The sequence below is a fragment of the Lepidochelys kempii genome, chromosome 12 (assembly GCF_965140265.1).
Source record: "Lepidochelys kempii isolate rLepKem1 chromosome 12, rLepKem1.hap2, whole genome shotgun sequence".
Taxonomy (NCBI): domain Eukaryota; kingdom Metazoa; phylum Chordata; order Testudines; family Cheloniidae; genus Lepidochelys; species Lepidochelys kempii.
Window position 1 is genome coordinate 43,266,126 of NC_133267.1, and position 24,344 is coordinate 43,290,469.

Here is a 24,344-nt window from a genome sequence, read left to right on the forward strand (position 1 = left end):
AAAAGATCTGACCAATGAAATTTCTTTTTCTTACTTAAGCAAATGTATTAAACTTTAGTATATCACATTTTCCTGATATTATCCAAACACTTTGTATTCCAAGTTGAATAAAACAAGTATCTGCATTTTGACTTAAACCTTTTATTTAGTTTTAAACTAAACTGTCCTATGAAAAATTAAACACAGCAATTCTGGCCACAAGACAAACACAACACAGAACATAATTCCTATTGTGCCAGTAAATTCATGATATGTTGAATTGCTTTTCAGCTGGCATCAGTTTTCTCTGATTTTCTGAAAGACAAAAAGAACATAGATCTACCTCTTCTGGGCAGTCAGTCATTGCTTAAAATATCTCCTCTTTATACAAATACCCTTGTTAATTGCAGGCAAAACAGAGGAATTACCCATATTTTCTTGTATTTGTTTCATAGGCAGCCCAGGTTTCAGTGGCTTCTACCTAATCAGTTTGGTAATTTACGTTAAAACAAATGCTTTCCGGCTTGCTTTTGGATCCACAGCTTAAAGATTCTTACTTTAAAAAGGGCACAATAAACTTTACCAGATTTTTGATTGCCTTTTACTTTTAACTCCTGCTGTCAAACACACAGCGACCTGAAAAGGAAGACACCACCTATTGTAGCCCCTTGGAGCCTGATAAGATATTAATTAAGTAGCACTGTATAATTGCATTCTTTTGGAAAAGGGCCCATTTTCCTCAAAATGGCTGCAAAGAGACCAAGAATACTTTTTTCTCCAAATATTTCACAAAGTTCAACTGCTTAATTCTTTCCAGCAACTACAGAGTTAACTTCTCACTTTCCTTTCTTAAATCACTTGCTTATCTCCCAAAAGGACATCCAATTAATTCAAATTTTACCATTCCAAGTATTATTCTGGGATTTACGTTTCCCATTCCTGTAATTATTTACTCCTCTTTTTCCACTATGCCCTCCAAGTTTCCAACCTGTTTTCCAATCTCTCTATCTGTTGCCTGCCCGCTTGGGCCCGATCCCGTTTTTTCTCTCTGAACTGTCCCTTCCATGAGCACCAGCTTTATCCCACTACCAATTTAACAAGGAGGGTGGGCTTCTTAACTAGCCCCCCAGCCCTCCTGGTCTCTTCTCTTAAATATTCTCACTCATAAGGGCTACCCGAGTCCTCCCCCGTGAGGCTTGTCACTGGACAGAACGCACGGCCAATTGGCGGTTTAACTATTTAATTTCCTCTTATGACAGACTGTTATTACGTCATATGCTGAGCACAAATGGTTAAATTTTGACAAGTCTCTGAAGGACTGGTACTTGCTTAGCCAGTGCTTCCTTTTCTGCCTGGAAGTCCTGTCTTAAGGCTTGCAGCTGGTCTTGAGCATAGGTCAGAAAGCCGAGGGTAAGCCAGAGGAGGGGCAGAAGCAGACATAGCACAGAGTGGGGCTGGAGATCCCTGAGATGAATAAGAAAAGGAGGAAGAAAGAGGATGTCCTTTTGCACGCGCATAAGCGCTGTTGTCCCATACATACCAATAATCCATCTGGGCTGGAGCTTTGTCCTCCAGCCTTTTCCTAAGCGCTGTTAATTTTTCCCCAGCAAAGGAACCATCTGGTGGCCATTCGAAAGGTGTTAGTGCTGGCCACTCAACCTTGCACAAGATTACAGCTTTCTTTTTACCTAACCCATGGGTACCAGAAATATTCCTCCAATTCTCGAGAATTTCAGCCAAAGGGGTCCCCTTACTTACACTCTGCCCAGAACCCATAATGGGCTACCAAAAAGGACACCAAATGTGTCACCTTATCTCCTAAGCGATGGCTCACACCCCCCCTCCTCAGAGTTCTCAAAGGTGAACTCACCGTGTGCCGGCTGGAGCTGTCCGAGAGGAGGAGTGTAGTCTCGCTTGTTGGGGCGAGCCTAGAGTCCCATCTGGGTCGCCAAAACTGTTACGAATTACACCTGATAGGTCACGCAGAAGAACTGCTACGAATTATACCTGATAGGTCACGCACAGTTTGAGTCTAGGCTGAGGCACATGAACAAAGTCCACAACTGCAGAGTTTCCAGAGACACTATGTTTATTACGCTCGAGCGTGGTGTCCCCCTGCTAGTCAAGAGGGGACCCCTAATGCAATGTGCATGAGAGTGAGTTTGTGTGTGTATGGGGGTGTGGGGGGTGTGAGAAAACCTGGATTTGTGCTGGAAATGGCCCACCTTGATTATCATGCACATTGTAGGGAGAGTGGTCACTTTGGATGAGCTATTACCAGCAGGATAGTGAGTTTGTGTGTGTGGTTTTTGGGAGGGGGGTGAGGGGGTGAGAGAACCTGGATTTGTGCAGGAAATGGCCCAACTTGATTATCATGCACATTGTGTAAAGAGTTGTCACTTTGGATGGGCTATCACCAGCAGGAGAGTGAATTTGTGGGGGGGTGGAGGGTGAGAAAACCTGGATTTGTGCTGGAAATGGCCCAACCTGATGATCATTTTAGATAAGCTATTACCAGCAGGACAGTGGGGTGGGAGGAGGTATTGTTTCATATTCTCTGTGTGTATATAAAGTCTGCTGCAGTTTCCACGGTATGCATCCGATGAAGTGAGCTGTAGCTCACGAAAGCTCATGCTCAAATAAATTGGTTAGTCTCTAAGGTGCCACAAGTACTCCTTTTCTTTTTGCAAATACAGACTAACACGGCTGTTACTCTGAAACCTGGGTTAAGTGGTGCAACTTCAGAACATCACGTTGTGGGAGCAGCAAGCAGCAGCAGGCACCAGTGGGAGTGGAGAAAGAGTGGCCAAGTGGTGGCAGAGAAGTGGTGGCAGCCGTGAGCCAGTTGCAGAGGCAGCAGCAGAGGCATTGCTTCACTCCCGCCCCGGGAGTGGGAGATGAATCCTGTGAACGCAACTCTGAACTCTGGGTCTTGGCTAACCAAGAACAACCAACGATGAGTGGGGTGCACGGGCGGGAGAGGTCAATGATGTGGTAAGGGACATTCATTTTGTCAGACTTTCACACTGGAGAAGTGGGAAACTGAGGCAAAGGACACTGCCCAACGCACTGTTTGCTTCTGGTCTGTTTGCTTCCGGTCACGTGCTTTTGAATGTGATCATGGTGTTTTCCCAAATTAATGCTGGTTCCCTTTCCCTTTTATTAAAGATTTTTGGCTTTGTTATACACAGATTCAGGGCTTCAGAGTTGGAAAGTGTTGCCACTTAGAGGTGCCCAGGATGGTGATACATTTTACCAGATTACTGGGTGGGGGCTTGAGACAGGTCTGTTTCACACATAAGCACAGCCAGACTGGGTCAGACCAATGGTGCATCTAGCTCAGTATCCTGTCTTCTGACAGTGACCAGTGCCAGGTGCCCAGGGGGAATGAACAGAACAGGGCATCATCAAGTGATCTATCCCATTATCTAGTCCCAGCTTCCGGCAGTCAGAGGCTCAGGTTTTGCATCCCTGCCCATCCTGGCTAATAGCCATTGATGGACCTATCCTCCATGAACTTATCTACTTTTTTTAACCCTTTTATAGTCTTGGCCTTCACAACATCCTCTGGCAAAGAGTTCCACAGGCAGACTTTGTGTTGTGTGAAGAAATACTTCTTTTTGTTTGTTTAAAACCCGCTGCATAGTAATTTAATTGTGTGACCCCAGGTTCTTGTGTTATGTGAAAGAGTCAATAACATTTCTTGATTCACTTTCTCCACACCAGTCATGATTTTACAGACTTCTATTACCTCCCCACTTAGTTGCCTCTTTTCTAAGCTGAACAGTCCATCTTTTTAATCTCTCCCCACATGCAAGCTGTTCCATACCTCTAATCACTTATTTTGCCCTTCTCTGAACCTTTTCCAATTCTAATAGATCTTTTTTGAGATATGGAGACCAGATCTGCACGTAGTATTCAAGGTGTGTGCCTACCATGGATTTATATAGCGGCATTACAGATTTTTCTAGCTTTTGCTGTTTCACCAGTTCAGACTATTTGCTATTTGAATAGCTGAGGCTAGAGTTAAATCTCTTTTCAATTGTAGCTGCTCTGAAAGATTTTTCTCTGTTAACCCAATAACCAGCCAGCCTCTGATATTTTCAATTGAATTCAAAAATCACAGTTTTCAGCCAATGTAAGCAGAGCTCTTATAAAACATTCAACATTTCTCCTGGTTCTTGGATTCTTGGGCGAAAACATGTTTTTCATAAACTGCATTTCTGTGGAGTATAGAGTATGTTTCACATCTTTGTGACTGTCTTCAGTAAAGTCTCAGGGTTTAAAAAAGCTATACTCTGCTTGCTTCCACACAGCATAAATTAAAGAAGATACCTGTATGTTTCCAGTTGCTTTGTGGAGTTTGTTTGCAATTCAAAAATCTTTCAAAATACTGCTTCCAGTATGTCTATTCTGAAGGTTTACCAAAGCTGAAGTTCTCGGGGGCACTGAAAAGTGGCATGTGATGAGATCCTGCTACCTTTGTTGCTGTTTGACTTGTGTTTCTGTTCTTAGTTTACTCCTGACACCATGTCATGCTCCTGTCTCAGATATGGACTGGCTACAGAGTTTGCTTATTCATACTAGATGTGTTCATCGTAAGATCTATTAATGCTCTGCCAGATATGGCTAAGATTACTTAAATAAGCTGCTTTTTACATACAGTGCCCCCTGGTGGCTGAACAGTACAATACAGTTTAGCATTCCATTGCCGCAGTTCTTTTAACCTAAACAACCCAGTTTCTTCTAGTGGTCACTTGCTGACCTTTTGATAAAGTTTAATATTACAGACTGAGCGGGACTTTTCTGACCTGGCTTGGTACCTTAAATGAGCCACTGAAGAGTTCTGCCAGTAGCCTTGAGCCTGCAAGGGTAGAGATTCCAGGCAACAGGTGGGAGAACTCCAGAAGACCCCAGAGAGCCATGGGGGGCCATTTGCCCTTCATGCCATGAGCTGCGCAGGCTGCAAGCTGGCCGCCCAGCCAGGCACTTGTGAAAACAAAGTGTAACTGTGAGGGTGCAAAGCCAGAGCATGAATACAGCTGGGCAGATTTAATTGGGGTTGGTCCTGCTTTGAGCAGGGGGTTGGACTGGATGACCTCCTGAGGTCCCTTCCAACCCTGATCTTCTATGATTCTATGATCCTGTGAAAAGCAGTCAGCCCACTCCCTGCAGGACCGCTCCTGGGACAGGTCATCTCTGCCTAGTGTCTGATACTCTCCACGCTGTCACAGGGCTTAGGAAAGGGGAGGAGGGAGAGGGCAGAATTCTGTGCTGAACCCCCACAGATGCTGGCACAGCCTTTCAGTGGCTGAGGACACATGGCAAATGTTGATCTCGGGTAATAATAATCCTTTGCTTCTGGCACAGTAATCCAAAATTAGTGACCCAAAAGTACACAGAGAACAATCACCATTGTTCATTTTAAGAGCCGGAGGATCCTACCACTTCCGCAAATAATGCATCTGTGACAAGGAAGGGAGCATATCCAAAGCACTCAGTGCCCTCCCCTCCACCCTCCCCCAGCTCAGAGGGACAGCATGTCCTCACCCTTCCCATGCACCTCAGGCAGGGGAAGTGGCCTTCTGGGAAGCTCAGCCATGCAATTAGCATTTGAAGTCCTTGTGCAGAGCACTGCACAGAGCACCCTGTGAGTTAACAGGAAACCCTCTGGGGATGGGATTGTTGTGCACCCAAGGCCAGCGTTTTCTAGGCAAACAGCTGGCCTGCATACACAGCCTAGCGTGCAAAGTAACACAGGAGCCAGATGTTCTGCAGCAAACTGATAAATAGGAACTAAAAGGTGCCCCATGCACTCCCATGGCAGTGGGCTTCTTATGCCAAATGATACATTGTGGTTACTGTGCTAAGGCGTCTGTGCATGGATGCAGCATTGCCAGCCGGGCCCCATGAATCCAAAAATCATGCGTCAGAACCCAAAAAATCTGAGACTGAGCAAATAAAACAGCAGTTATTTGGGGGTTGTGAGCTGTTTTTTGAGATCCCCCTGAAGTCCCCAGAGTATGTACGGGGCAATTAGGGTTGAGAATCCACCCTAAACTGCACACAAAATAAAAAATGCAGGCGCCTACATGCCTCCCACCCATGGCGCCTTGACTCCCCTGTTTCCTTCCCTGGCTCCTCATTGGCAAGCTCCTACAGACTCCCACACCTGGCTCCAGCCTGCAATGGAGGGCTTCCCCTGGGCTCCGGCCACCATCAGCTCCCTGTGACTGCCCTGTAATGGAGGGGGATGGGAGGGTTGAGGGTTTTGAGCTGAGAGGGGGCAGCTCTGGGTTTTGCAGCATGAATGGGATGCCTGGTATTGCAGGCAGCTGCACTGGCAATGTGCCACCATCTGCACAGATGGGGGGTGAGGGCGCAGGCGGAGCCCATGTCAGCTGGGAGATGCTATTTGCTAAGGAAGTGAGTGGCAGCAATGTGCAAATATTAAAAACAACGGTAACGTGGCCCTGGGTGTGTGTGTGGAGATCCAGGACAGGAAACCCCGCCCTGCCATGAATCATCAGGGAGCTGGAGCACAGGACTAGGGGACAAGTACCAAGCAGCCCAGCTTTTAGTCCATGATCCATGCAGGAGACACGAACTGGCTGAAAAGCCACCCTGGTGTGGCCTTGGGAAGTGCAGAACAAAGCAAGGCCCTATGGCTTCTGTATCAATCCCTTGTGCCCATGCCCACATGGAGCACTGGAATGGGAGCAGCATGAGGCAGACAGCAGACCCTCTACGTGCAGCTTTAAATCAATCTTTTTTTTTAAAGAAAAAGCAAAATTAGTCATTAGCCACCTAATGTGGCAACACCAGCTGGCCCCAGGAGCAGCTGTCCCAGTGCTGCATGGGCCTGTCAGCTTGGACCAGTTTGCAGCAGAGCAGCTCAGTGCCCTGGGCCATTCCCTACCTTCCACCCTGTGCAGAAGAGGTTAAAGGCAGGCCTTTGTCCACTGCCTGGATCGTGTCCCTGTCTCTCGCTCCCTGATCATACATGAGGGCTCCAGCCCTGCCCGCATCTCTGCCCACTGCCCAGCGCACCACCGGCAACCTGTTGTTGTGCTTCTTCTAACTTGTCAGCAAGTTAAGGAAGTAGGGGCTGGATGAATGCACTATAAGGTGGGTAGAAAGCTGGCTAGATTGTCGGGCTCAACGGGTAGTGATCAATGGCTCCATGTCTAGTTGGCAGCCGGTATCAAGTGGAGTGCCCCAAGGGTCGGTCCTGGGGCCGGTTTTGTTCAATATCTTCATAAATGATCTGGAGGATGGTGTGGATTGCACTCTCAGCAAATTTGCGGATGATACTAAACTGGGAGGAGTGGTAGATACGCTGGAGGGGAGGGATAGGATACAGAAGGACCTAGACCAATTGGAGGATTGGGCCAAAAGAAATCTGATGAGGTTCAATAAGGATAAGTGCAGGGTCCTGCACTTAGGACGGAAGAACCCAATGCACAGCTACAGACTAGGGGCCGAATGGCTAGGCAGCAGTTCTGCGGAAAAGGACCTAGGGGTTACAGTGGACGAGAAGCTGGATATGAGTCAGCAGTGTGCCCTTGTTGCCAAGAAGGCCAATGGCATTTTGGGATGTATAAGTAGGGGCATAGCGAGCAGATCGAGGGACGTGATCGTTCCCCTCTATTCGACATTGGTGAGGCCTCATCTGGAGTACTGTGTCCAGTTTTGGGCCCCACACTTCAAGAAGGATGTGGATAAATTGGAGAGAGTCCAGCGAAGGGCAACAAAAATGATTAGGGGACTGGAACACATGAGTTATGAGGAGAGGCTGAGGGAGCTGGGATTGTTTAGCCTGCAGAAGAGAAGAATGAGGGGGGATTTGATAGCTGCTTTCAACTACCTGAAAGGGGGTTCCAAAGAGGATGGCTCTAGACTGTTCTCAATGGTAGCAGATGACAGAACGAGGAGTAATGGTCTCAAGTTGCAGTGGGGGAGGTTTAGATTGGATATTAGGAAAAACTTTTTCACTAAGAGGGTGGTGAAACACTGGAATGCGTTACCTAGGGAGGTGGTAGAATCTCCTTCCTTAGAGGTTTTTAAGGTCAGGCTTGACAAAGCCCTGGCTGGGATGATTTAACTGGGAATTGGTCCTGCTTCGAGCAGGGGGTTGGACTAGATGACCTTCAGGGGTCCCTTCCAACCCTGATATTCTATGATTCTATGATTCCATGTCTTCCATCTGCCTGGAACTCCCTCCTTCCCCCGGCATGCCAAGCACCCGGCCCACTCCCCAGCTTACTCCTCTGAAGAACACGGCACATCCTCTAAGTGAGTCTTTCCCTCTGGAGCCCCTGTGCATCTGTGCTGGCTGGCTCTGTCGTCTGGGCCCACTCAGAGCAGGAGCCATGTCTCTTGCTGGGCCTGCACAAGCCCTAGGCATCGTCCTAGCAGATGTTAGCTGATCAAGGTAAACCACAGGCTCCTCCACAACCTGCCAACTCATGTGAAAATTGGACTGGGCCCTGTCTTCACTAGGATTTCACCACGTGTTAGTGTCCTTGCAAGAGGTGACACTGTTTAAGAGGCCCCTTTTCTCCTTGTTAAGATGCATCCGTATAGCTACAGCAGGGTGCAGCGTTAGTGAGGTGCATAGCTCCTCCAGGGCGGTGGCTGACAGTAGCTCTGTGTAGGTCTGGGCTTTTTTGTCACCTCTGGCTAAGGATTTACTCCCTCTCTGGGCCTGATTCTCCTCCTCCTTCCCTCAGTTCCACACCAGTGAGGTCCCTGGCTTCACCAGTGTAAGTGACCGGGGAGCCTGTTGTCCCTGGAGAGCCATGCTGAGCTGGGAGCTTTCTGCACCTGTGCTGAACAAGATGTTGGGCAGAGGAGACTCCGGCCTCAGGCAGGCCCATTAAGGAGGAGGGGGGCGTGACAGGAGTGTGCTATGGCTATATCACTTTACACAGTTCCCAGATACAATGCCGGGAGATGGCGCTCAAGAGCACAGAGCAAAGTTCTTGGATGTCGTGGGACCAGTAAAATGTGCTGTGCCCTGCAGCAGGGGTTCTCTGTGCTGCTCTTTCCCTGGGGCTCTGAGCAGGAGCTCTGCCCTGATGCCTGAGTAGCAGCCAGCTTCCCACCTGGTTTCGTGAGTCAAGTTTACCAGAGCTTGTCCAGCTGCGCCTGCAAGGTCAGGAGTGAAAGGAAGCGTGACCTGCCCCATTCAGTCCTGTCCCATCCTGTGGCAAGAGCCAGCCATGCAATTAGTCTTTCTATTCTTACTGCCTCCTATGCTCTCCTGCCCTGAACCCAGCCTGACAGAGTGAGCCTGGGGCTGCCTGGCTCCTTCCCAGGCTGCAAACAGACGGATGCTGTCAAGGAAGGCGGATGTCTCGCTGGGAGCCGATGTGACTGGCAAAAGCTTGGCCCCGAGCAGGAAGAGAGAATTATTGTCCTTATGCTGTTGTTAAATAGCAAATATTTTGTTATCTAGTTATGTAGCTAGAGTCCAGCTGCTCCTCATGGCCTGCGCAGTTCCCTCAGCCTCCTAACTTACTGGATGAACTCTCCTGCCATGTCTCCTTCTGCCCATTCTCCTTTTGTACGGATGGGCTGGGATTATAATTGAATCTTGAAATTCAAAAGGTAGTCTAATGCTGATGGGGCAGTTAGGTGGATCCCCCTTGTGCCACCACGGTAAGCATAAATGGGGCAGTTGTCTATGGTGTGTCACATGGTTTATACCACACCAGAGTCACAATCAAATACAATTTGATGTTCCATTTGTGGAGGAGATGTCCACACCTTTGTGCGTTGTCCAAACATGGGTGAGTATCATGCGCTGCCTATGGGGAAGGCAGAATCCTGGGATTTCTTTTGTTGGATCTTCAATCAGGTCTTTGTTTGGAATGTCACAACAGCCCACGATGCAAGCCAGCAAGTGCTGGAGTCCTCTCCAATGGCCTGTAGTGTTGACGCGTGGAGCCAGAAAGGCTTCCTGGGTTTGAGTTGGGAGAGTGGCAGTGAATTGAGGTCTTGGTGTGTCAGCAGGTCCAGAGCAGCCAGGGTCATTTTGTACTCCTGGGCTACAGCAGTGTCTCACCTGATGTCGGCTGAAGCGATGCCCACCAACACGGGAGACACACTATTGGCGTGGAACTGAGAGGGCCACTAACAATCCTTAGCGCGTCATTGATTTCAGTGTCAATGAGACTGGTGTGGAAGCATCACACTCCCAGCATGTGCCAGCGAGCTGCTGGATGACGTTAAGCTGTGTCTTTATCTTCTTTTTGGTGTTGTCAAGGTGCTGGCGACAGCTCAGCATCTGATCAAGGGTAATTCCAAGCTACCAAGGACTATGGTCATGTGACAGAGGCAGACCACAAAAGTCCACTTTCAGTGGCATTTGGGCCTCATGGTTGTTCAAGTGGAAGGCAGAGACGAGTGTTTTTGAAGTCCTGGGTTTCAAGCACCAAGTTTTGAGTTACGTCTCAAGTGTTCGGAGGTCATTATTCATGATCTTGTCTGTGGCCTTCAGAGAGGACACTCGCGTTGCTAGCACAATGTTGTCTGCATAGATGAATTCACGGGATGATGTGACTGGAATGTTGCTGGTATAGAGACTGAACAGTGTAGGAACTAAAATGGATCTCTGTGGGAGGTTGTTGTTCATTCTCTGTGATTTGCTGGGAGATTCACCAAGGCGTATGTTGAATATTGTGTTACTCAGCATCTTAGTGATGAGTCTGTGTTTGATTAGCATGGAAGGTTAATGATAACTTCAGCAGGAGACCTGTGCACCATACAGTATCATATGCAGACGAAGGGTCAATGAATGTGGCTGCTGTTTTTAATTTTCGCTGGCAGTCAAATCCAATTTAGCTGGTTAAGGCCAGCGCCAGGTCACAGCAGTGCAACTGGTTCTAAATCCAGCCTGCTCTTTGGGACCAATCGCTTCACTACTGGCTGTAACATAGAAGTAGGAGCCGCTCCAAAGGCTTATAGCACCTGCTAAGGAAGGAGATGGGCTGGTGGGGGGTTTGGGTCGGTGGCCTCTTTTCTGAGCTTCAAAAGGGCTATGATCTTGGCTATTCCATATTATGCCAGAAGAGTGGATGTTGCTGACGAAGTCTGTCAGCAACCTTCTTGCCTTCAGGCCAATATTATTCAGGAATTCTTGATATATTCTGTCCATTCCTGCCGCTTTCCTGGAGTTAGTGTTGCAGAGACCCTTGTCCACTTCATCTATAGTGTAGGGGACAGAAAGGGGGACGACAACTGGCACAGGTTTAGTGCATGGTAAAGTTGTTTATGGACTTGCTGCCATAGGCAGCAGGTCCTGCCCATTGTAAACCATTAATGGGCCAGCTTCTATGTGTCAATTTTCAACTTCCCTGGCTGCCTTCTGCACTTTCTTCCATGCTTCTCCCTATGCTTGGGCATGATTCCTTACTGCTCTGCAAGGCCAACATGCTCTCTCTTTTCAGTGCCCCTGGGAGGCTTAGCTCAGCTGCAGCACTTTCAAGAAGTCAGGGACCCAAGACATTCTCTGACTCCTTTAGCAAAAAAGTAAAATCAGCCAACTACACTGACACTGCCCAGCCAGGTTTTAGCAATTGACTGTGACCAACTTTCCTTCCACCACAACCCCGTTTGCCTTGTCAAGTGTGACATTAGGGTGCGGTGCCTTTGGGTGGGGACCTTGTGCAATTTACACATGGATGCCTTCCATACTTTTGGGAGTCAGGACAGCCCATGCAGCTGCCAGGGGAGCTGGCAGGGCAGTCGTGGGAGATGTGAATTTTGGAAGGACTGAGTTTGTGGTGACAACCAAGCACCCACTCCAGTGGAGGCTGAAGGGAGAGGCAGATTGGGGATCAGTGATGTTGAGGGGCCATCTGATGTGCTGGTTGGGGGGAGGGAGAGAGGAAGAGCAGAGCCTTGTGGTACAGCCCCAGTTAAAGAGAAGGGAGCATGAGGAGCCTTTATGGGGCACTGGTGGTGGGCGGAGACTCAGAAACCAAGAGCAGAGAAAAAGTGCAGTGTGTGGGCCAAAGCAGCAGTAAGAGGGGAGGAGAGTGCCTGCCCTGAGGAGGGTGCTGGCAGGAGGGGCTGTGCCCTTGGCCAGGCAGTTCGTTGAGTTCTTGGGGCTGAAGCCAAATTGGAAGGGGTGGGGAGGAGATAGAGGCTGCAGGGGGCCGAGTGCACCCAGCAGAGGGGAGAGGGAACGGGAGCTCGAGGCCAGTGGGGCCCAGGGAAGAGGAACGAGTGTGTTAGAGGCAGAGAGGAAAGGGCCAGAGGCGCATGAAGTAGGAACGCTAAGGAAGCAGGATCCTGGTGTATGGGTGGGGGGGGGGGGTGTCGTGTGGGCGGGCTGAAGGCTCCAGAGGAGGCTCCAAATGTGGGTCCTGAGGCAGGGGCTCTGGGTGCCATGCACAGGCCTGCCCTGTCTTTGCAGTCACACTGCATTTGGTCACTGGGTGCACGAGAGGGGCTGGCGTCTGGCAGACGAGTGAAGGGAGCTGTGACCCAGCATGTCCGGCTATGTGGGACTCAGCACAGATCTGTGTTGCCAACCCACCTACCCTGGCTTCCTGCCCTATCCTACCCCCACACCAGCAGTGAGCAACCATTGGAGCAGCATTCAGCCTGCTCCCCAGAGAGCACCGCGCCCTACAGAGCATGGTGCCCCAGGAAAGGAAGGGCTGGGCTGGGAGAGAACTGCCTTTCCCATGCCAACACCTGCCACTGGGAGTGGCCCAGCTGGTCTGGCAGCTTCACACTGGGTCCCATTCAGAGCACAGCGCAGGTGAGATTTGCTGGTACAGTTTCCAGTGAACACCACTTCTCAGGCTGGTACTGCCCCAAACCTGCCCAGCCCACTCTGGTGCTGACATGCCACTCTCAGTGCTCCAACCACCCATGCTTACAGTCCCTGCCGCAGTGTCCCCTTCCATGGATGGGCCTCCCACCCCGCACAGGGCTCCCAGCCTCTTCTCCCCAAAAAGAGCTGTGCTCCAGCCCCAACAGGCCGCCTGCCCCCTCATTTGGCATAGCAGTGGGTCATTCAGCAAAGTGTTCACTGGGAATTTCCTGGCTCTTATCAGCTTGTGACAATTTCAGTGCTCGTGGTGTTGGTGTGACGCTGCCTGAGTGACTCCAGAGTGTGGGTCCCAGCCTCAGGGCAGCCTGTCAGGAACCAGGGCACCCCACACCCCAAAACTGGCTGTGAAGTCTGTGCTTAGTTTTCACCAACCAAGTATCAAGTGTGATCTCCTCAGGCACCAGCACAGCCTTACCATGGGGTCACAGACAGTCCCCCTAGGCACTCCGGTCTGTCTCACCTTTGTGATGGCTGGTCCCTTCCACCAAGAATCACAGCAATATTCAGGCTTCTGCCAGTCCCAAAGGACCAGTTGCTTACCCCAGGTCAATTACACCTCAGATCTCACACCAAAGACAGCGCCTGTAGCCAATCCTGACATAAGCTATATGAAGCTTTATTCAACAGGGAAAGGAAACAAGAGCGTTATTTACAAGGTTAAAGCAGGGTCAGCAGAGATACACACAAGCTATAATCTTCAGTTTCAAAGTGAATCGAAGATTCTAAAATCAGCAAGATCCATATGTCCCTAGAGCTAAGCCAGCCTAAGCCCTGGGGAATCTCTTGATCAGTGGTGGGAAACCTGCGGTCTGCGGGCCACATGCGGCCTGTCAGGGTAATCTGCTGGCGGGCCGCCAGACAGTTTGTTTGCATTTGCAGGGCCACCTGCAGCTCAAAGTGGCCGCAGTTCACCGTTCCCGGCCACTGGGAGCTGCGGGAAGGGGCATGGGCCACAGGGGCATGCTGGCCACTGCTTCCCGCAGCTCCCATTGGCCAGGAACGGTGAACCACAGCCACTGGGAGCTGCGGGTGGCCGTGCAAATGCAAACAAACTGTCTGGCGGCCCACCACCAGATTACTCTGATGGGCTGCAGGTTGCTCACTACTGGTCTTGCTTATGCTTAGAAACCTTCCTCCCAGAGTCCGAGCAGCATAGAGCTATCTAGTTCCTTTAGTTTGGGGTTTTATTCCCCTCCTGCCATGAGCTCTGAGTTGCAAACTCAGCTGATGGGAGGCATCCACTTGCATGACTCCTCTTCATGGGGGAGAGCAGAAAAACAAGGTCTTTTGTCCTCTTTAACATCCCACAATAGTCTGATGTGTCTGGACCTTTCCTGCTGGGAAGGCTGTAACACCTTCTGCTGAAGCTCAGAACTTCACCCTAATTAATGTCTCTCTCCCTTTGAGTGATTTACACAGTCACAGAGGCTCACAACACAACTGCTCAAATATCCCCTTGCAGTATGGGGCACAGATGATGTAAGTGAGATTAATGCTGGCAGCAGTTCACAAGCTTTCAGTTAAAGTCTAAACATGAAACACATTTTTATAATTCTAATATCTGTTTTTACAATACTAATACCCTGGAGAGCCAGGCTGATCCCAGCCCTGGATTTGGCAAAGTTTAGTTGAGACATTGGTCTGAGCTGGCACCTGATCTGCCTGCGTCACAGTTGGACTCTGCCATCCCTGCTCCCTGGGAGTGACTACCTCTTTCCATCCTTTGCAGCCAGTCCTAGAAGGTGGGGTTTTCAGGCTTGAGGAAAGTACTGAAACATCTCAGACTCTCAGTCAGACAGCTGCAGCGTGTAGGGAGGGGAGGAGGGCACAGGAGCAAACAGTGGCTTAGGGCTATGAGATGCCTATGCAAATCCAGTGAGTGAAGAACCTTAGCACTGGGAGGGAGCAGGTCGCAGGTATAGGTAAGAGCCAAATCAGTCTGTGAGAAACAGTGTGTGAGTGAAAGTGTGCACATGACAGGTCAGAGTGTGCATGTGTGCTTACATGCACAGGGGAGTATGTATATTTATATGTGGGTAAGGGAGCAAGTGTGTGTGTCTGCACAGAGAGAACCTGTAAGGGTGGGTGGGTGGATTGCCTAGACTTGGGAAATTAATTGTGTTTTAAAAGTGCTAGTGAATGTGGGTTATTGACGTTTGTTAGACACAACTCAGCACCTAGTTATTTACAAATGTGTTGGCTGGTTGTGGTCAGCCCTAAGTCCATGGACTGACCCCATGTTACGCGTTAATGTTTGTAATGTAACATGTTAGCAAAGTGCTACGTGTTGTTACATTACAAGGGCAGAAGCAGTTGAGCCAGGTTTGGGGAGCAGTTTCTGTTGCTGCAGACCTCCCTGGCTAGCCACTTAGAGCCTTTTTCTAAACACTTTCCACTGGCGGTGGCAGCTGTGGGAGAGATAGTGTAGACAGGGTGCTGCCACCTTTAATATTCTGTCATCTAACGCTGCTCAGAGGAAGCCTAGACAACATTGCGGTAAAAATGCCAGTGGCTGCTTGTGCCTTAAAAAGACACAGTAGCTAGGGGGCCCACGCTGCTAGCACAGCTGGAACTGCATCAGCACTAGTACAAAAGTGGGGAAGGCTAGGAAAATGTGTGTGTAGCCCAGCCCAGAAAGTCTCACAGGACACAGCTCCACTAACAAACTGAGCTGTCCGCAACCAAGCTGGTGAGAGAGTCTGGGCAGGAGAGTGTGCGCACTGGCCACGCTGTTTGGGAGTTATTTTTGCCCCATGCATGTAGTGGCACAGTTATGCTGCCTTCTAGGCGCCTATCCCACAGTTCCCAGCCTGTGTTTGGTACAGAGTCTTTCTGGGGTTATGTTTTCACTGTATTTACTTATTAATTTTATTATCTGTATTGCCATAGCACCTAGGAATTCCAGTCATGGACAGGACTCCAGTTAAGGTCAGGCTTGACAAAGCCCTGGCTGGGATGATTTGGTTGGGGACTGGTCCTGCTTTGAGCAGGGGTTGGACTAGATGACCTCCTGAGGTCCCTTCCAACCCTGATATTCTATGATTCTATGACTCCTTTGAGGCAGGTGCCACATAAACAGAACAAAGACAGTCCTTATCCCAAAGAGCTTAGTATTAGATAAGAGCGGGAGTGTCTTGGGAATACAAGGAAGTATGGCACCACTCATTGTTTCATGTTCTCTGAATATATATCCTCCTACTGTATTTTCCACTGCATGCATCTGATGAAGTGGGTTTTAGCCCATGAAAGCTTATGCCCAAATACATTTGTTAGTCTCTGAGGTGCCACAAGGACTCCTCGTTTTTTTTGCTGATGCAGACTAACATGGCTACCACTCTGAAAGGAAGTAATGAGACAGTATGGTCGGCATGATAGGCAGTAGTCTCAGCACACCTGCAGCCTAACTGCTGCCTGCTACAATGGCATTTCTTTGACAGAATCAAATTCATTCAGTGTTGTACATTTCCCCTAGAAATTTCCAGAGCCTTCCTATTCATATTCTAAGACGTTTTCTGGCATTGTGAGGGTTGCCTGCATCCCAGGTCTGTGTCTGCTCTCTTCAGTGCCGGGAGAGGCTGTGAGACACAGCAATGGCTTTCCTGGAAGCTTCTGTTCTTTGTCTTTAGTACCCTTAAGGCTCTTCTTGTTCCGACTGAGACAATACCAGAACACCCAGATTTTCTTATCTGCAGCAGTTAGCAGAGGAAATGTTCCCTTCCTGCTCTGCCACTGTTGCTGTTTGGGCCATGCTCTGTTCTGTAATTAATGATGGGCCCAATATTTCACATCCATAGTATAAAAGGGATTGAATTGCAATAACGATTAAAGCTGGTTGTTTGTCATAGCAAAAAGTTGGAAAAGTCATCATTTCAATTAACAAAAGAAAAGCTCCAGCTCACAGGATCATAAGGACTTGTCAATGGTTATGAAAAATAAAATAAAATAAATATCTTCTGTTTTACAATAGAAATTGTCTAATAGACACCCCCCCAACACACACACACACACACACTGCATTATCCCAGGTTTAGAGCCCCACCGTGTCCCATTCCATTAGGAGTTATATGGCCAGGACAATAGATGCCACATGGTCTTATGAAAAGACCCAAGAAATCCCCTTTTTTGTTTGTGTTCCAATATGTGATCTTATAATGATGGACCACGCCTTGCAGGCCTTATTCAGGCAAGCTTCCGTGAAAGTGCAAGGGCTGGTCTACAAACAAACCTGCAATGAAATAACTAAGGCCATGTCTTTGCTAGGAAATAAAGTGTGTTTTTACACACCATAGCTAACGTGTGCTAGGTTCCCCCCTAGAGTTCACCTCGACCAGTTACATAGGGCAAATTGTGGGGTCTGCTCATTCTGCACTAGGGTGTTACACTGTGTTGGCTGTCTGCTTGTAAAGCCACATTCTTTCCCTCTGTAGACATGGCCTAAATAGGTTTTAATTCACATATTTTATTACTTTGGTGCTAGGTTGCACTTAAGCTAACTGCAATAGGACCCTATACATCGGAAATAAGAGGCCGCACATAGACTTGCAGTGAAATAACTAATGGTGCGGATTAAAACCGCTTTGGTTATTCCAGTGCCAAACTGTGTCTGGGTACGGAGCTCTCTGGGTTTGGCCCAATGGGGCAGGGTAGACATGAGGAGTTAAAGGTGTCTAATGGTACTGATGGCATCGGAGATTTATTATGCAGGTAAGATTCTTAACAAGCCTAGCTATGTTTGCTGTTAGGGCGGAGGAGGGGGAGAGTTTATATCCTTTGTTTACAGTGTGAGGTAGTTGAAGTTGTTTTAGGGTGTCCCTGGGGTGAATCAGGAGAGACAACATATGTCAGGGTGGGTTTGGAGGGTGTGGGGGCAGAAAGGGATCCAGCCTGTTTAGGGGCAACTGAAGACTGTCAGAACCTTTACTCCACAAACACCGTGGTGCTCTCCCTTCTGCATGGTAGAAGGTAGCTCCATCCTAGTCGGATGCTGTCTTCATTGTTACTGCTTTCATCACACTGGCTTCTAGATCTGTTAAAGCATAAATGGTAAAGGCTGCTACCTGGAAGCTGAATGGACAACACTGATCTCTGACCAGCCTCCTTCCAATATGTGCAGCTGATATTTCATTTCACCTCTAGCCTATTTGACAAAGCTCCACTGAGTAAGCAGAGCAGTGTGGCAGGAGGGCAGGGGCAAGTTGTTTGCTGGGGCAGGAGCGTGGGGTGAGGACAATAGGAAGCGCTTAGAAGAAAATCTTCCATTTTAGCTGCAGTTTATGTTCCCGGAGAGCATCCAAGAGCATAGGCTCTAGAACTAGGGGAGCTGCCGCACCCCCTGGCTTGAAGTAGTTTCCATTATATGCAGGGTTTACAGTTTGGTTCAATGGCTCTCAGCACCCCCACTATACACATTGTTCCAGCACCCCTGTCCAAGAGGCTGCTTCTGCTGAAGTCTCTGCTCTTTCCCACACAGCTCTCCAACACCAATAGGGGCAGCCTTTCCCAGCACCAATGGCAGGGACACACATGGCTCTCCCAGCTGTACCACCAGCCACCATCCCCTTCCTTCTGTATCTGGAAGTTGCTGTCTCTTGTCCCTGTTCAGGTTAAAGGACATTCCAAGAGAGTGACCACATCCCTCCAGTGTAGGAACATAAGAACCAAAGAAGGGCCAGACTGGGTCAGACCAAAAGTCCAATTAGCCCAGGGTCCTGTCTTCTGACAGGTTTCAGAGGAGCAGCCGTGTTAGTCTGTATTCGCAAAAAGAAAAGGAGTACTTGTGGCACCTTAGAGACTCACCAATTTATTTGAGCATGAGCTTTCGTGGGCTGTAGGTCACTTCATCGGATGCATTCAGTGGAAGATACCACTGAATGCACGTATTTTCCATTGAATGCATCCGAGGAAGTGAGCTGTAGCTCACGAAAGCTCACGCTCAAATAAATTTGTTAGTCTCAAAGGTGCCACACGTCCTCCTTTTCTTTTCGTCTTCTGACAGTGGCCAATGCCAGGTGCTTCAGAGGCAATGAACAGGATAATTTTGGGAGTCATCCATCCCGTCATCCACTCCCAGCTTCTGGCAGTTAGAGGAGAGTAAACTAGACTGAGAAATTCTTTCCAGAGTAATCAGTGCTATTAGAAACCCAGGGGGAGTTATCTGAGGGAAAGGATTATGTGGCAAATTGCCGGCACTACTATGATGGGTCTTGCGCTTTCTCTTCTGGGATGGGAGGGGGAGGTTTCAGGGCACCGTTTCTTGCCCCTGAACAGGAGTATTATCTGCCCCACTAGTGTCCTAGAGGAGGGGAGTGGAGAGGGAGGGGCCCAGGTCCGCCCTCTACTCCGGGTCCCAGCCCAGGGGCCCTAGGGATAGTGATAAACTGCTTGAACTAGAGGTTCCTTCCCCTGGGCTACTTCCCTCTCCTGCCCTTCAGCTTATGGGGCTCCCTGCCCTCCCTCTGCACAAACCAGGTGTCCCTTTACCTAGGGTCTTTGTCTTCTTAGCCCACTGCAGCACTTCTCCAAACTCTCCTCTGCTTCCCTCCAAACTGCTCTCTGCTCCAACGCCAATCCACTCTGCTTCAACTCCTCCTCTTGTCTGATTGAAGCAGGGGGGTTTTATCATGTGACTGGCTTCAGGTGCTCTAACTGGCTTCAAGTGCTTTAATTGGCTTCAGGTGCTTTAATTAATCTATAGCAAACTTTCTTACCTCTACGGGGAATAAGGCTCCCTTCTAACACTCTCCTGCTGCCCTCTGGCCATGCTGTATCACATATCCGCCCCCACCGCCCCGCCCCACTCAACACCATGGGGTTGGGCTTCTTGGGACAAGAGGCAGTGCTGTCATGATAGGCCATCAGCATTGCCGTGTTGGCTTCCAGCCCTATGCTGTACCCGGAAATGGAAGGGCTGCAGGGACAGGAACCACCTAGTCACTTGTGCGTTCTTCTCCTTGTTTCTGTACATCCACTGGAGTGGGGCATGGTCTGTTATGAGGGTAAACCGCCGCCCCAGTAAGTATCATAGAATCATAGAATCATAGAATATCAGGGTTGGAAGGGACCCCAGAAGGTCATCTAGTCCAACCCCCTGCTCAAAGCAGGACCGATCCCCAATTAAATCATCCCAGCCAGGGCTTTGTCAAGCCTGACCTTAAAAACTTCTAAGGAAGGAGATTCCACCTCCGCCCTAGGTAACTCATTCCAGCGTTTCACCAACCTCTTAGTGAAAAAGTCTTTCCTAATATCCAACCTAAACCTCCCCCACTGCAACTTGAGACCATTACTCCTCGTTCTATCATCAGCTACCACTGAGAACAGTCTAGAGCCATCCTCTTTGGAACCCCCTTTCAGGTAATTGAAAGCAGCTATCAAATCCCCCCTCATTCTTCTCTTCTGTAGACTAAACAATCCCAGTTCCCTCAGCCTCTCCTCATAAGTCTTGTGTTCCAGTCCCCTAATCATTTTTGTTGCCCTCCGCTGGACTCTTTCCAACTTTTCCACATCCTTCTTGTCATGTGGGGCCCAAAACTGGACACAGTACTCCAGATGAGGCCTCACCAATGTCGAATAGAGGGGAACGATCACGTCCCTCGATCTGCTGGCAATGTCCCTACTTATACATCCCAAAATGCCATTGGCCTTCCTGGCAACAAGGGCCCACTATTGACTCATAACCAGCTTCTCATCCACTGTCACCCCTAGGTCCTTTTCCGCAGAACTGCTGCCTAGCCATTCGGTCCCTAGTCTGTAGCTGTGCGTTGGGTTCTTCCGTCCTAAGTGCAGGACCCTGCACTTATCCTTATTGAACCTCATCAGATTTCTTTTGGCCCAATCTTCCAATTTGTCTAGGTCCCTCTGTATCCTATCCCTACCCTCCAGCGTATTTACCTCTCCTCCCAGTTTAGTGTCATCTGCAAACTTGCTGAGGGTGCAATCCACACCATCCTCCAGATCATTTATGAAGTTATTGAACAAAACCGGCCCCAGGACCGACCCTTGGGGCACTCCACTTGATACCGGCTGCCAACTAGACATGGAGCCATTGATCACTACCTGCTGAGCCCGACAATCTAGCCAGCTTTCTATCCACCTTCTAGTCCATTCATCCAGCCCATACTTCTTTAACTTGCTGGTAAGAATACTGTGGGATACCGTGTCAAAAGTCAAGGAACAACACGTCCACTGCTTTCCCTTTATCCACAGACCAGTTATCTTGTCATAGAAGGCAATTAGATTAGTCAGGCATGACTTGCCCTTGGTGAATCCATGCTGACTGTTCCTGATCACTTTCCTCTCCTCTAAGTGCTTCAGAATTGATTCCTTGAGGACCTGCTCCATGATTTTTCCAGGGACTGAGGTGAGGCTGACTGGCCTGTAGTTCCCAGGATCCTCCTTCTTCCCTTTTTTAAAGATGGGCACTACATTAGCCTTTTTTCAGTCGTCCGGGACCTCCCCCGATCGCCATGAGTTTTCAAAGATAATGGCCAATGGCTCTGCAATCACATCCGCCAACTCCTTTAGCACTCTCGGATGCAACGCATCCAGCCCCATGGACTTGTGCATGTCCAGCTTTTTGAAATGGTCCTGAACCACTTCTTTCTCCACAGAGGGCTGGTCATCTCCTCCCCATGCTGTGCTGCCCAGTGCAGTAGTCTAGGAGCTGACCTTGTTCGTGAAGACAGAGGCAAAAAAAGCATTGAGTACGTTAGCTTTTTCCTCTATCCTCTATCACTAGGTTGCCTCTCTCATTCAGTAAGGGGCCCACACTTTCCTTGACTTTCTTCTTGTTGCTAACATACCTGAAGAAACCCTTCTTGTTACTCTTAACATCTCTTGCTAGCTGCAACTCCAGGTGTGATTTGGCCTTCCTGATTTCACTCCTGCATGCCCGAGCAATATTTTTATACTCTTCCCTGGTCATATGTCCAACCTTCCACTTCTTGTAAGCTTCCCCTTTTTTATGTTTAAGATCCGCTAGGATTTCACCGTTAAGCCAAGCTGGTCGCCTGCCATATTTACTATTCTTTCTACACATCGGGATGGTTTGTCCCTGTAACCTCAATAAGGATTCTTTAAAATACAGCCAGCTCTCCTGGACTCCTTTCCCCCTCATGTTATTCTCCCAGGGGATCTTGCCCATCAGTTCCCTGAGGGAGTCAAAGTCTGCTTTTCTGAAGTCCAGGGTCCGTATTCTGCTGCTTTCCTTTCTTCCTTGTGTCAGGATCCTGAACTCGACCATCTCATGGTCACTGCCTCCCAGGTTCCCATCCACTTTTGCTTCCCCTACTAATTCTTCCCAGTTTGTGAGCAGCAGGTCAAGAAGAGCTCTGCCCCTAGTTGGTTCCTCCAGCACTTGCTCCAGGAAATTGTCCCCTACACTTTCCAAAAACTTCCTGGATTGTCTGTGCACCGCTGTAGTGCTCTTCCAGCAGATATCAGGGTGATTAAAGACGCCCATGAGAACCAGGGCGTGCGATCTAGTAGCTTCTGCGAGTTGCCGGAAGAAAGCCTCATCCACCTCATCCCTCTGGTCCGGTGGTCTATAGCAGACTCCCACCACGACATCACTCTTGTTGCTCACACTTCTAAACTTAATCCAGAGACACTCAGGTTTTTCTGCAGTTTCATACTTGAGCTCTGAGCAGTCATACTGCTCCCTTACATACAGTGCAACTCCCCCACCTTTTCTGCCCTGCCTGTCCTTCCTGAACAGCTTATATCCATCCATGACAGTACTCCAGTCATGTGAGTTATCCCACCAAGTCTCTGTTAGTAGCAGAGAGTCTCCATAGCCCATTTTAGCACCAGACATTCCTTTTCAACGATGGCGTACTTTTGTTCCCTGGGGAGGAGTTTGCGGCTGAGGTACAAGGTCGGGTGTTCCTCCTCCCCTACCATCTGCGAAAGGATGGCTCCTAGCCCTACCTCCGAGGCATCTATTTGTAGGATGAATTCCTTCTCGAAGTCTGGGGCTATGAGTACTGGATGGCAGCAAAGGGCTGTCCTTAAATCTGCAAATGCTCCTTCTGCCACGTCAGTCCACTTTACTATCTCGGGGCCCTGAGCCTTTATCAAATCCATCAATGGCCCATCAATTTTGTGGCAAAATGAGGGATGAATCTCCGATAGTATCCTACTATCCCTAGAAATACTCTGACCTGCTTTTTGCGGACTGGTCAAGGCCAACCTTGTATTGCCTCCACTTTGTTCCATTGGGGTTTCACCAAACCTCTCCCTACTACGTACCCGAGGTATCTGGCCTCAGCTAGTCCTATCACACACTTGAGAAGGTTGGCAGTGAGGTCGGCCTTCTGCAAAACGTCTAGCACTGCTTCTACTTTTCCTAGGTGCGTTTCCCAGTCAGGGCTATGGATGACTATATCGTCTAGATAGGCGGTGGCATACTTGGCATGGGGTCGCAGCAATTTGTCCATAAGTCGTTGGAATGTTGCAGGGGCCCCATGGAGTCCGAAAGGGAGGACAGTGTATTGGAACAGGCCATTGGGTATAGGGAAATTACACAAAGTAAAACTATTTCCCCATGTTTATTCCACCCCCCACCCGCTGTTCCTCAGATGTTCTTGTCAACTGCTGGAAATGGCCCACCTTGATTATCACTACAAAAGGTTCCGCCCCCCCGCACTCTCCTGCTGGTAATAGCTCACCTTACCTGATCACTCTCGTTACAGTGTGTATGGTAACACCCATTGTTTCATGTTCTCTGTGTATATAAATCTCCCCACTGTATTTTCCACTGAATGCATCTGATGAAGTGAGCTGTAGCTCATGAAAGCTTATGCTCAAATAAATTTGTTAGTCTCAAGTCCTCCTTTTCTTTTTGCGGATACAGACTAACACGGCTGCTACTCTGAAACCAGTCTTTTCCTTGGCATTCTCAGCTAGGGGAATTTGCCAATATCCTTTGGTCAGGTCCAGAGTGGTTAGGTATTGGGCCTTGCCTAACTGATCAACTAGCTCGTCAATGCGTGTGTCAGGGTTCCTTCCCCACTCTGAACTCTAGGGTACAGATGTGGGGACCCACATGAAAGACCCCCTAAGCTTATTCTTACCAACTTAGGTTAAAAACTTCCCCAAGGTACAAACTTTGCCTTGTCCTTGAACAGTATGCTGCCACCCACCAAGCGTTTTAAACAAAGAACAGGGAAAGAGACCACTTGGAGATGTCTTCCCCAAAAATATCCCCCCAAGGCCTACACACCCCCTTTCCTGGGGAGGTTTGATGATAATATCCTAACCAATTTGTTACATAATCATCAAAGACCCAAACCCCTGAATCTTGGAACAATGGAAAAATCAGTCAGGTTCTTAAAAGAAGGATTTTATTAAAAAAAAGAAAGGTAAAAATTATCTCTGTAAAATCAGGATGGAAAATACTTTACAGGGTATTCAGATTCAAAATACAGAGGATCCCCCTCTGGGCAAAACCTTAAAGTAACACAAAACAGAAATAAACCTCCCTCTTAACACAGAGAAAATTCACATAAAACAAAAGATA

At 48.7% G+C, this 24,344-nt stretch overlaps 1 protein-coding gene across 2 annotated transcripts in view; it reads left to right on the forward strand.

Moving 5' to 3' along the window:
- Positions 1–9,580: 9,580 nt before the first annotated feature.
- Positions 9,581–24,344, forward strand: part of LOC140896048 (carbohydrate sulfotransferase 6-like) — a 29,452-nt gene continuing 14,688 nt past the window's right edge. The window contains exon 1 of one of the 2 annotated variants that reach the window (XM_073307046.1): positions 9,581–9,642. The gene's annotated coding sequence lies outside the window, so the exon portion shown is untranslated. Of the gene's footprint in view, positions 9,643–14,698; positions 14,752–24,344 lie in introns of those variants that run through there. The other variant, XM_073307047.1, reaches the window with a different exon arrangement.